At 42.0% G+C, this 12,831-nt stretch overlaps 2 protein-coding genes across 10 annotated transcripts in view; one reads left to right on the forward strand and one right to left on the reverse strand.

Annotated features, from left to right (window-relative positions):
• Positions 1-12,831, forward strand: part of LOC137237037 (striatin-3-like) — a 636,631-nt gene that overhangs the window by 223,492 nt on the left and 400,308 nt on the right. The window lies entirely within an intron of this gene.
• Cad86C (Cadherin 86C) overlaps positions 1-12,831 on the reverse strand; it is a 2,678,031-nt gene that overhangs the window by 65,506 nt on the left and 2,599,694 nt on the right. The gene's annotated exons all lie outside the window — the stretch shown is intronic.

Below are 12,831 nucleotides of genomic sequence, written 5' to 3' on the forward strand. Positions count from 1 at the left end.
GACACCTCTGAGAAAGTGGCCGGGGGTCAGCGCGGTAAACTCGGTGGGATCTGGGATAAAGGTGAGATAGGACGAGAGTTCAATACGGCTACTATTCTTACCAAGAGGGTGGTAAATTCTTCAAATGTGAACTTGTGGGCTCCCGCAGTCCTTTTGAAGTGCAGTTTGAAACTCTTCACTGCCGACTCCCACAAGCTGCCCATGTGGGGAGCTCCGGGCGGAATGAATTTCCAATTGATGCCCTGGGGAGAGTATTTCGCGATTACTTCTTGAGATGCAGTTTTCATGAAGTCAACGAACTCCTTTTCGGTCGCTCTTTTAGCTCCAATAAACGTTTTTCCGTTGTCACTCATCATTGTGGCAGGATATCCACGACGTCAGGCGAAGCGAGCAAATGCTGCGAGAAAGGCATTGGTTGTTAGGTCCGAGCACAGCTCAAGGTGGACAGCTTTTGTCACGAAACAGACAAAAACGGCCACGTAGCCTTTCAGTAAGGTGTGAGACCTTAGCAAAGAGGCTTTTATTTGAAAAGGCCCCGCAAAGTCGACACCGGTAGTGGTGAAAGGCGGAGCGTATGTGCATCGTTCCGGGGGCAAGGCCGCCATGATTTGCGATCGCATTTGCTGCTTGTGGAGGGTACAAGTTTTGCACTGATGGATGCATCTCTTTATGAGGGGTTTGAGTAGTGGAATATAGAGATCCTCTCTGAGGCATTGCGGCATGAGCCGTATTTCGGCGTGGAGGAGAAGTCCGTGGAGGTACTGTATATAGAGGACAGCGAATCTAGATTTTTCTGATATAATAACGGGATATTTTTCATTTTAAGTCAACGTCGAGTGAACTAATCTACCATGAACCCTGAGGAGCCCGTTTTCATCGAGGTATGGGTTGAGGGTTGGTAGAGAGCTTCTTTTATCAATTGGTTTTGCATTTTCTAAGCATGCTCTTTCGCGAGGAAAATATCTAGTTTGCGTTAACGTCACAAGTTTATTTTTCGTTTTGCGGAGATATTCATGAGACAGAGAGGGAGTGTAAGCGGGTTTAATGCCTCGAATTCGGTCCTTGAGATTATTAATGAACCTGAAGGCATATGCCATGACCCTGAGGGCGCGATGAAAAGAGGAAAATCGATCCAACTCATCGGGGTCATCGTCAGCTGAGTGTAGTGCTTCGACTCGGCGTATTTCAGGCGGGTCGATGCTGCGGGTAGATGGTTTTGGCCAGGCTTCGGGGGGCTGGGTCAGCCACGCAGGCCCATTCCACCATAGCGAGGAATTTGTCAAGTCCATGGGTTTGCATCCTCTTGTGCCCAAATCTTCTGGATTGTCACGACTGCCTACATGCTTCCAGGAGGCGCTTCCGACGAGATCCATAATTTCAGCTGTTCGATTGGATACGAAAGTTTTCCAAGCGTGGGGAGGCTTTTCGAGCCATGCTAACACAATTTCCGAGTCAGACCACATGTAAAGATTTTTAAGGGAGAGTTCGAGATGGGATTGTACGACGGCGATTAGTCGGGCAAGGAGTAGAGCTGCACATAGTTCTAGTCTTGGAAGACTGGTAGTGCGAAGAGGGGCAACCTTGCCTTTAGCGACCAGAAGGTGAGACGACGTGGTGGCACCGTGGGTTGTTCGCAGATATATAGTAGCGCAATATGCCTTTTCTGACGCATCGCAGAAGCCATGCAGTTCAACCTGCTGGTTCGGGATGTAGTCAACCCATCGAGGTATCTTTATGTCTGAGATGTTGGGTAAATTTTTTGCGAACTGCGTCCATTTAATGAGCGGAGGGGCTTCACTGGTTCGTCCCAGCCGGTTCCGTCTATCCATAACTCTTCGAGTAAAATCTTGGCCTGAATCATAATCGGCGTAAGCCACCCTGCGGGGTCAAAAAGTTTTGCGACCGAGGAGAGGATTTGTCGTTTCGTACTAGCGGACGAGAGGGGTATTGAGTCCACTGTATACGAAAACGTGTCGGTTAGGCCGTTCCACTGTATGCCGAGAGTTTTGGTGTTGCTTGCTTTCTCGAATTCCAAAAGATTGGTGTCTAGCAAGTCCTCTTCTTTGATGTTTTTTATTATACTGGGGTGATTGGCCGTTATTTTCCGTAATGGAAATCAAACACTTGGATAACTTGGGGAAATATTTCAGCCGAGAGAATTTCATGGCTGCCAGAGAGAATGTCATCTACATATGTTTCTTTGGTCAAGACAGGGACGGCTTTGGGGAAAATTTCTGCTACATCTTTGGCCAGTTGGTGAAGAGTACGTATGGCGAGGTAGGGGGCACAGTTCACACCAAATGTGACTGTTTTCAGACGATAGTCTTTTATGGGGTCGCTCGGAGATGAGCGAAAGACGATCCTCTGATAGTCTCTGTCGTCTTCATGCATTATGATTTGACGGTAAATTTTTTCTACGTCTCCGTTGAACACAAACTGGTATGTCCGCCACTTGAGAATCAGAAGCATCAGATCGGGCTGGAGGGTAGGGCCGGTATAAAGAACGTCGTTAAGCGCATGCCCAGATGCCGACTTATTTGAGGCGTTAAACACGGCCCGCACCTTTGATGTCTTTTTCTCGGGCTTAATAACTGCGTGATGGGGAAGATAAAATGAGAGGCATTTACCTCCGTCAAATTTTTCATAGGAGCCGGTTTCCTCCATATGATCGACGCCATTTTGGATGATTTGCGGTATTACATCACTGCCTAGGACGAGATCTATTTGCGAGGGGGAGTGACAGTTCGAGTCTGCGAGGTTGAGGTGTGCCCATTTTGCTTGAAGCTCTCTAGTGAGCTTAAGCGAGGGGAGCATTTTTGTTAGCCGGGGTAATACTATTGCCTCTGCAGTTATTCTGGTTTTAAAATCGGGGGGATACCAAAGTCAGAGAGCACAATTTGTTTGAGGTCTGAACTACCTTGCCGCCCATCCCTGATATTTCAAATCTAGAGGGTTTGAATGGGAGTTTGAGTCTATCTTGGGCTCTGGTAGAGATAAAGGTTCGTTCAGATCCCTGATCTACAAGAGCTCTGAGTTTGAAAATTTATCCTTTATGCTCTACGGGTACGATAGCCGTGGGTAAAATTATTTCACAATCGTTTTCGGAATAAAACGATTGGACTTGGATTTTCTGCGAGCATGAAGGGCTTTCATCCAGGGGATTCGCTTTATCGGGAGTATTACCGGAGGAGGTTGTGGAGTTCGCGGTTGTGGCTTGTGAGGTTGTCCTTTGCAATCGTGAGGGTTATCTTTTCGGTAATTGAGATGTGTCTTCGTGAAGAACTGAGTTGTGCCGATCTTGACATTGATTGCAAGTTTGAGTACTGGAACAGTCTTTCAATATGTGTGACTGAGAGAGGCAATTGAAACACATATTGTTTTCTCTCACAACTGCGATCAGAGGTCGACAGCTTCTTAAATTTGAAGCAACTTATAAGGGGGTGAGATGAGGTTTTACACATAGCGCACTTGTACATTGTCCGCTGCTCTGTCATATGAGACTGGGTGTGGGAGGTCGATCTATTTTGAAAGGGATGCGACTGCTGGGGTTTAAATGATGGCCTAGCTTGTGGGGTGGCTTTAAATTTATTTGGTCGCCATTGATCGACTCGCTCTACGACTTCATATCGAGTTGTGAGGAACTGGTCCATTTGGGACCAGTTAGGAAGTTCTCTTCTTGAAGTCAGAGACTGCTCCCATAACGTTACTGTATTTTCAGGGTGTATAGAGGTCACGAGATGAATGAGTATGGGGTCCCAGTTATCTGTGGATACTTGTTGCGTAGCGAGAATTTGTAGGCATTTATTTACCGACGATTGCAACCTATGTATATCCTCACTGTTTTCGGTAGTGATGGTTTTTAAGTTCATCAGGGCCCGTATTTGGTTATCTACGAGAACTCTTCTGTTCTCGTATTGAGACTTTGGGGCTTCCCACGCTAAGGCAAAGTTGTCATCAGTCAAGGGAAATTGGTTGACTCTTTGAGCTGCCTTTCCTTGGGTTTTGTATCTGAGGTGATACAATTTTTGCGCTTGGGAGAGTTTGGGATGGTTAATGTAAACGGCTGTGAACATGTCACGAAATGAGGGCCATTTTTCATAACCACCATAAAATATTTCGGTATCGCAGGGAGGATTTTCAGCGAAATACCGGAGTTATCGGGTGGACCTGGTGTGACGGTAGGGGCGCGGGAGAATTTGCTTGTTTAAGCAACTGAAACTGGTCTTCGATCTGGGCTTTTGTGTCTTCATACGCTATTAGAACGGATCTGTATTTGCTGTTAGCAGATGTGGGAAAATCTTCGGGCAGTTCCTGATCTGGGGTTTCGACAATTTTATCGAAGACGTGTTGGACTCGATTCCAGAATTTTTCTATATTCGAGTTTTTTATGTTGAGAGAAGACTAGTGTTGTCTTGGAGGGACATCGACCTAAACCGAGCACAATATTCCATGAAATTGTCTGTTTCGGAAATTAATTTTTTGGGGGCAGACGAGAGTTTAAATCTTTTAACTCCTTGAGTTTTGGAGCCACTTTGTTTGGTTTCATCGTCACTCATTTTTGAGCTTATTTTATGACGTTTACAAATGAGAATTAACAAAAATTCAACTTCAGAGAGAAAAAACTTTTTTTTTTAATAGAGTATTTGCTTTTAACTATGTGAGGGAGTTACGTTTAAATATTCACGTTAAATAGCAAGAGAGAATAATTTTCAAAACCAAAAAAAGTTTTTAAGTTAAATTTATTTGAGGGTGAGACTGAGCAAATTTTACCACTGTGCTGCGTTTGCACTATATTTAATATGTACATGAGGGTGGTTTAAATATACGTGGGAACAATTATGTGAGATATATGTATATATACGTATTAAAAAGTATCTCTGGGGTAAATTATTATAATTTTGATACGGGAAATTAATTCGTATGCGATTATCAAAAATGTTCTTTTTTTGTTTTCGGTGTGACTTAGAGGAGTCTTATTTAGCTTCGATTTGTTGGACTGTAGAGGCTTTGAGGAGAGAGAAATTAGTAGCTTATCGAAATTCTTAATGGGGATTGAGAATTTATAGCGTGCAAATTTAATGCGAGAAAAGTGCTATTACACGCACCGCACCACTCTTGTACCACTGTGCGCGAGATTTTATTTCACCGCTTATGTCGTATTCTTTCTTTTATATATCCGTATATATGTGTATACGCAAATGAGGAAACCGAGAAAGTTTGCTTGCGTTTTTTATTAATTCAATTGAGGATAAATAAGAAAACTGTGCTTTGATAATCAGCAAGGGATGACACTGTGTCGATTTAAAAGAGATTAAATATTTTTAGAGCGGTATACACATCTAATGCCGAAAAAATATTTGAGATGTAAAATCGATATACGTGCCCATTGTATCTAGCTTAGTTTTTCTTATTATATATTTAATTGAGGACAAGGGATATTTCAGTTCAACTTGAGAAAATTTTAAAATATGTTGAGATTTGTCGCAATAAATTTGAGGGATAATTTTTGCAAGTGTACCCACTGTAGCTAATTATTCGAGTTTTTCGTAATTTTTCTTTGCACGTATACCGTACTGAGTTTTGCAATATGGGGTTATTGCTGTATATATATATATATATATGTATATATACGAAATGGTATGTGCAAGTTTTGGCGGGAAATTATAACTTTTGGCGGGAAATAATAATTTTTTGAGGATCAAATTGCCTTACTTTTTCCGATTTTAAATATATTTCTTGTGTGGGGGTGTATTAAATCGCATTTAATACTCACAATTTTTTGGAAAATGGGTACTTATTGTGTCGCTGGTTCCTTAGTGGCGTCGAAGGACCACTGTTAAAGGGAGCTGGCAATACAAATTTACCTTCCTTTTTTGAATGTGGTTGGCTGCTGCGAATGCGGTGATGGCGATGTGATGGGTAATGTGGTGATGGCGGTGGCACTCGATCATTTGGTGGATCCTGTAACGTTCACCTTTTTTATGGGTATGCACGGATTTAATAATCCTTGACACTTTATGTGAACCGGAGTTTCTATAAATTTCGCTTAAGTGCGCACGCTTGGAACTTACTTATGTGACAACGAATTAAGTAACACGATTTCACAAATTTGGCGAATATTCAATAAATTGTATTCTTTTATAATTTCAATTTCTTTATGCTTAAAATTTAAGAAGATAAAACAAAGTCACAACCGGGGTAGTTAAATTCTTCGAATTAATAATGTAAAGCAAAAATGTCAAATATTGTATATATATATGTACATATGTACGTACATGTCAACTGTCAACTCATCAGTTGGGGTTGCCAGAGGGGCGAAATACAAATTGGTATAAAACTTACCTCAACTGATGATTATAAGTGATGACTATTAAGGATTATGATGGCTATACATATTCAATGTATAAATAATTCTAGTATACATGTTTATATGTATGTAGCTTACAAATAAAAGTACATATAAATTCAATAATTCAATTAAATTTCAAGATAAATTCATTTAAATTCATTTTGTTGGAAAGAAAAATATGGTTGACTGCGGACGACTGCGACAGTCGCTCAGCCACAGGGTTACCCTAGGTTCTTTTTACAACATGGTAATTTTCCCTTACGTTGTCTCCACAGCTCTCAACTGAGTATGTAATGTTCGGTTACACCCGAACTTAGCCTTCCTTACTTGTTTTCATTTGCTGGTGAAACCTTTCGTCATGCTCGTCACATTCGTCGCCAAGATTTTGCGGAAAAAAATTTAAATGGGAGTGTAGAAAACGAATTTATAAAGACATATTTACTCCTGAAAGAAAATAAAAAAGTAAATGAGATAAATACATAAGTGACACATTAGTATATAATTTTCTTAGGCTGGATTTATCTTTCAATTCAGAACAAATTTTACATTTTTCTTGTTCTTGCTTGTTCGGAACTGGACGATGAATTCAGGGCCCGAATCGCCACATACGATCACGGATCGAAAACTATACGAAAGACAATTACGTGATACGTCAGACGTTTGGTCGCTTGGCATTACCACATACGAAAGCTATCGTATCGTAATTCATTCTTATTTCACAAAGGTTAAGGTCCACATCACTGTGGATTTTATTTTTATGTCACAATAGATGTGGAAATGTCCAAATATTTAAAAATTTTTATAAACAAACGAAATTTCAAAATGGATGTGCACTTACTTTTCTATATAAGTTCAAGTGATAGTGAGGAAGATTAAACAGTAGCACGGAGGCTACTTAGAGATAAAAGTGATCCTTTAGCTTTACCACAAACTGCGTAAGTATGTGGCAAATAAAGTTTAACAAGTATACAAAAATGTGTGTTCTGCAGATCCTTGAAACGATTTAGATTATCTAAAGAGGCTTTCCAGTTTGTACTTCATGCCTTAATTTTGAAGCAGTCGGATGCAAAAGCGGTGCCCCCAGTTCTACAACTAGCTGCCACACTTTCTCTTCTAGGAAGTGGCGGGTATCAGCATTGTGTCGGCAGTGATTATTTGGTTGGAATGTGCCAGAGCACTGTGTCAAAGATAACATCCCACGTTATTCTCGAAATGGAGAACAAGTTGTGTCCATAAATTATACAATTTCATTTAAACGAAACTTCGGAATGCAAGCAATGGTTTATGCATAAATACAAAATACCTGGAGGTAGGCAAACGTTCAATTACATTTATTAAATAAGTTTTTTAATTGAATATCTACTTTTACAATCATCGGTTGCATTGATGGCACACACATCGGCTTACAAAGACCATCTGTGGATGAGCATATGTACTTTAATAGGAAAGGTTACCATAGTATCAACGCTATGATAGTGAGTTGTTGCTCATTTATTTATTCTTTATTCTTTGTACTAACTATATAAATATTTTGGCAGATGTGCGATCACACCTAATAAATTTTGGCAATCAACTGTCAGTACGGTGATGCGGCTCATGATTCCTTCGTTTGGAGGCATTCAGATCAACGACGAATATTGCAAGAGAGGTTTGAAATTAATAGGCGGAGCAATGCGTGGCTTTTAGGTACGACAGTGTATGCTTTGTGGTTAATATTACTATTGTAATGACAATTTTCATTTCAACAGGTGATTCTGGCTATCCACTAGAGGCGTGGTGCATAACGCCTTACCGAAACCCCGCCGATGGCTCCAGTGAATCCGCATTTAATGATGTACACTCAAAAGCAACATGTATCATCGAACGTACCATTGGTATTTTTAAAGGACGTTGGAGAATTTTAGGGTATGGCAATAGGGGTAGATACCATCCTGCAAAAGTGGCACGATTTGCCAATGTGTGTGCAGCTTTACATAATATCTGCATACAGTTCAAAATTGATTACAACGTACGAAGATATGAATCAGACCAAATCAGCGATTTATGTATGTTTGTTTAATGGTGTGTTCAGTTTATACTTATATTTAAGAATTCATGAGCTTAACACCGGCTTATAATAATTGAATTTTCAATTATTATGTTTTTTCGAACCGTTAATCACATGGTGAAACTGCAGTAGCCTTTAACCACAAGGCCATCCTGCTGGTAATTGTTTTCATGCTTAATTCAGTTTTTCTCAGCGATGTTGACCCAGGCGAAGCCAACCATCTTACCACAATTGGTCAAACAATAAGAGACCAAATAAAACACTCTCTAATTAATTCCACGTAAATATTAAGAAAAAACGATTTGTAAAAGCAAATTAATTCATTTAATTGTTTTTACTAAGTGCTAAGTATGTATGTTAAAATTTGAGATAAAATAAATGAAATGACTATCCGTTTAATTGCTAAAATCACAAAAATTAAAAAAATTCAGGTACAAACTTTGTTTTTACTAAGTGCTAAGTATGTATGTTAACATTAGAAATAAAATAAATGAAATGACTATTCGTTTAATTGCTTAAAATCAAAAAAAAAGAAAAAAAATCAGATACAAACTTAGCTAAGCGTGGGGCATTTAAGGGCGAGCAGTTTAATGTGAGTTATAAGGGAGTAATTTAATTAATTTGTAGGCGTATTAGTCGTGGCACAGTGGATGACGTACCCGACTCAAACGTTTGGGGTTGCGGGTTCAAAGCCCATTACAACCAAGCATTTTTTAAATTTATAATTTTATAAATTATTATTTTAATGGACTGTATTTTATTAAGTTTGTTATTATACTCAGTTGAGCAGAGCTCACAGAGTATATTAAGTTTGATTGGATAACTGTTGGTTGTACATATATAAAGGAATCGAGATAGATATAGACTTTTATATATCAAAATAATCAGGATCGAAAAAAAATTTGATTGAGCCATGTCCGTCCGTCCGTCCGTTAACACGATAACTTGAGTAAATTTTTAGGTATCTTGATGAAATTTGGTATGTAGGTTCCTGAGCACTCATCTCAGATCGCTATTTAAAATGAACGATATCGGACTATAACCACGCTCACTTTTTCGATATCGAAAATTTCGAAAAACCGAAAAAGTGCGATAATTCATTACAAAAAACCGATAAAGCGACGAAACTTGGTAGATGAGTTGAACTTATGACGCAAAATAGAAAATTAGTAAAATCTTGGACAATGGGCGTGGCACCGCCCACTTTTAAAAGAAGGTAATTTAAATCTTTTGCAAGCTGTAATTTGGCAGTTGTTGTTGTTGTTATAGCAATGCTCGCCCCACCTAATAGCCCCGACCGATCACAAATTGTCATCAATATCCTCTAACGGGAGTCCAAGGAAACTTGCCGTTTCAACAGGGGTGGACCATAAGGAAAGGGGTGTTAGAGGCGTTGGTTCCACATTACAATTAAAGAGATGGTTGGTGTCATGTGGGGACACATTGCAAGCAGGGCATACATTTTGTATGTCGGGGTTGATTCGGATAGGTAAGAGTTTAACCTGTTACAGTATCCAGAACGAAGTTGAGCAAGAGTGACACGCGTTTCCCTGGGGAGTATGTGTTCCTCTTCTACGAGTTCTTGATATTTTTCTTCAAGCACTGGATTCACCGGGCAATTCCCGACATAAAGGTCCGACACCTGTCTATGGAGTTCACCAAGGGCCTGCTTGTGTTTTTCCGCTTCATACGGCTGGGTTCTCAGGTGCCGTATTTCCTCAAAATGCTTACGTAGATGACTCCTTAGGCCCCTAGGCGGTGCTGGTTCGTCAATCAGATGTCTGTTGGGATGCCCAGGTTTCTGGGTATTCAACAGAAACTGTTTGGTCAGCATCTCATTTCTCTCCCTGATGGGGAGTATTTTCGCCTCATTATGCAGATGGTGTTCTGGGGACATAAGAAGACAGCCCGTGGCGATTCTGAGAGCAGTATTTTGGCAGGCCTGTAGTTTCTTCCAGTGGGTGGTTTTTAGGCTTGGCGACCATATGGGTGACGCGTAGCACGTAATCGGCTGGCTAATTGCTTTGTATGTGGTCAAGAGCGTTTCTTTATCTTTTCCCCAGGTACTGCCAGCAAGGGATTTGAGGATTTTATTACGGCTCTGAATTCTTGGAACAATTGCGGTTGCGTGCGCACCAAAATGTAGATCCTGATCAAACGTCACACCCAAGATTTTGGGATGTAGGACAGTCGGTAGCGTAGTGCCATCGACGTGGATGTTCAATATGGTCGACATTTGGGGCGTCCATGTTGTAAATAAGGTCGCGGAAGATTTAGTCGGTGACAATGCCAGGTTTCGCGAGGCGAAAAAACTGGAGAGATCAGGGAGATAGCCGTTTATTTTATTGAATAGATCATCGATCTTTGGGCCTGGGCCTGTGGCCATTATTGTGCAGTCATCGGCGTAGGAAACGATTGTGACTCCTTCCGGTGGTGAAGGTAGCTTAGATATGTAGAAATTAAACAAAAGCGGGGATAGGACACCACCCTGTGGCACCCCTTGTTTAATTCTCCTCTGTTTTGATGTTTCGTTTCTGAATTGCACCGATGCCTGCCGACCACCCAGATAATTTGCGGTCCACCTTTTAAGACATGGGGGAAGGGTAGACCCTTCCAGGTCTTGCAGTAACGAGCCATGGTTGACCGTATCAAAAGCTTTTGATAGGTCTAATGCTACGAGTACTGTTCTATGGTGGGGATATTGATTCAAACCGCAATTTATCTGGGTGCTAATGACATTTAGCGCGGAGGTAGTGCTATGGAGTTTTCTGAAGCCATGCTGATGAGGGGCTAGCTGCAAATGTGCTTGGAAATAAGGGAGCAAAATGGCTTCAAGCGTCTTTGCCACTGGCGATAGGAGAGATATCGGACGATATGACTCACCTACGTTAGCTGGTTTCCCAGGCTTTAGTAGCGGGACCACCTTGGCCATTTTCCATTTCTCGGGTATGACAAAGGTGGAAAGAGACAGGTTGAAGACATGCGCTAAATATTTGAAACCCTCTTTCCCTAGGTTTTTAAGCATCGGCATGGCTATGCCGTCTGGGCCCACTGCTTTGGATGGTTTAGCGCGACCAATGGCGTCCTCAACCTCTCTAGCGGTGATGGTAATTGGTGACGCGCTGAGTTTGTGTTTATGTGCGTGTCTATTGGCTCTCCGTCTATCTTTGTCGACCGTAGGATGCATTATATATTGTCGGCAGAAAGCGCTCGCGCATTTTTTCGCATCCGACAGCACCTTATCGCCAAAGGCGATGGAAACTTTGTCTTTGTGCTTAGTCGGATTCGATAGGGACTTTACGGTGGACCAAAGTTTACCTACACCGGTAGAGAGGTTACAACCTCTTAGGTGCTCTTCCCATTTCGCCCGCTTGTGTTCGTCCACAAGCAATCTGATGCGTTGGTTTATATCGCTTATTTGGGGGTCGCCTGGATCAAGCTGTCTTATAAGGTCGCGTTCCCTCGCTAAGCTCGCGGCCTCCGCCGGGAAGTGGGCCGGATTTCGGGAATTCTCCCGGCGGGAATAAAATGTGCCGTGGCGGATTCAATGACCTTACGGAAGGCACGCTCCCCTTGGCGGGCATCAGTCGGGATAGGGAGGGCAGCAAAGCTGCGGTCTGTTGCAGATTTATATTCTTCCCACTTTCCTTTTTTGAAGTTTATGAAAGTGCGTTTTTCGGTGACGATGAAGTCGGCGGTACGCTCGAACGAAATAAGTATGGGCAGGTGGTCGGATGCCAATGTTACCATCGGCTGCCAGTTGACGCAGTTTACGAGTTCTGCGCTCACGATTGAAATATCTGGCGAGCTATGACAGCTTCCTACCATACGTGTGGGGGCGTCTCCGTTTATTGTGCAGAACGTCGTTTCGTCTATTTGATCCGCCAACATCTCACCCCTACTGTCCGCCCGCAAGTTTGAATGCCATAGGTCGTGATGGGCATTGAAATCGCCTAAGATAATGCGATTGTTGCCAGTGAGTAAGGCCTCGATATTAGGGCGGTATCCACTGGGGCAACAGGTGACAGGAGGGATGTAGATGTTGATGATTTCTAGATTTGCATCGCCTGACCGGACAGATAGGCCTTGACGTTCTAAGACATTGTCACTGCGGCGATACCAGGATCAAATATATGATATTGCACATAGTGGTGTATAATAAACGCGAGGCCGCCTCCATTTCCGCTCTCGCGGTCTTTCCTGTGGACATTATAACCAGAGCACGTCTGCAATGCAGATCTTGCTGTGAGTTTAGTCTCTTGAATCGCAGCAATGCGGATGTTGTGCCGCTTCATGAAATCGACTATCTCCGTAATCTTCCCAGTTAGTCCATTACAGTTGAACTGCAGAATTCTGAAGTGCATGCCGCCTCTCTAGGGGTAAGTGAGGGGTGACTACGCCTAGGTTGTGGAAGGCCAGGATGCAATTGCTGTTG

The sequence above is a fragment of the Eurosta solidaginis genome, chromosome 1, assembly GCF_040869045.1.
Source record: "Eurosta solidaginis isolate ZX-2024a chromosome 1, ASM4086904v1, whole genome shotgun sequence".
Taxonomy (NCBI): domain Eukaryota; kingdom Metazoa; phylum Arthropoda; class Insecta; order Diptera; family Tephritidae; genus Eurosta; species Eurosta solidaginis.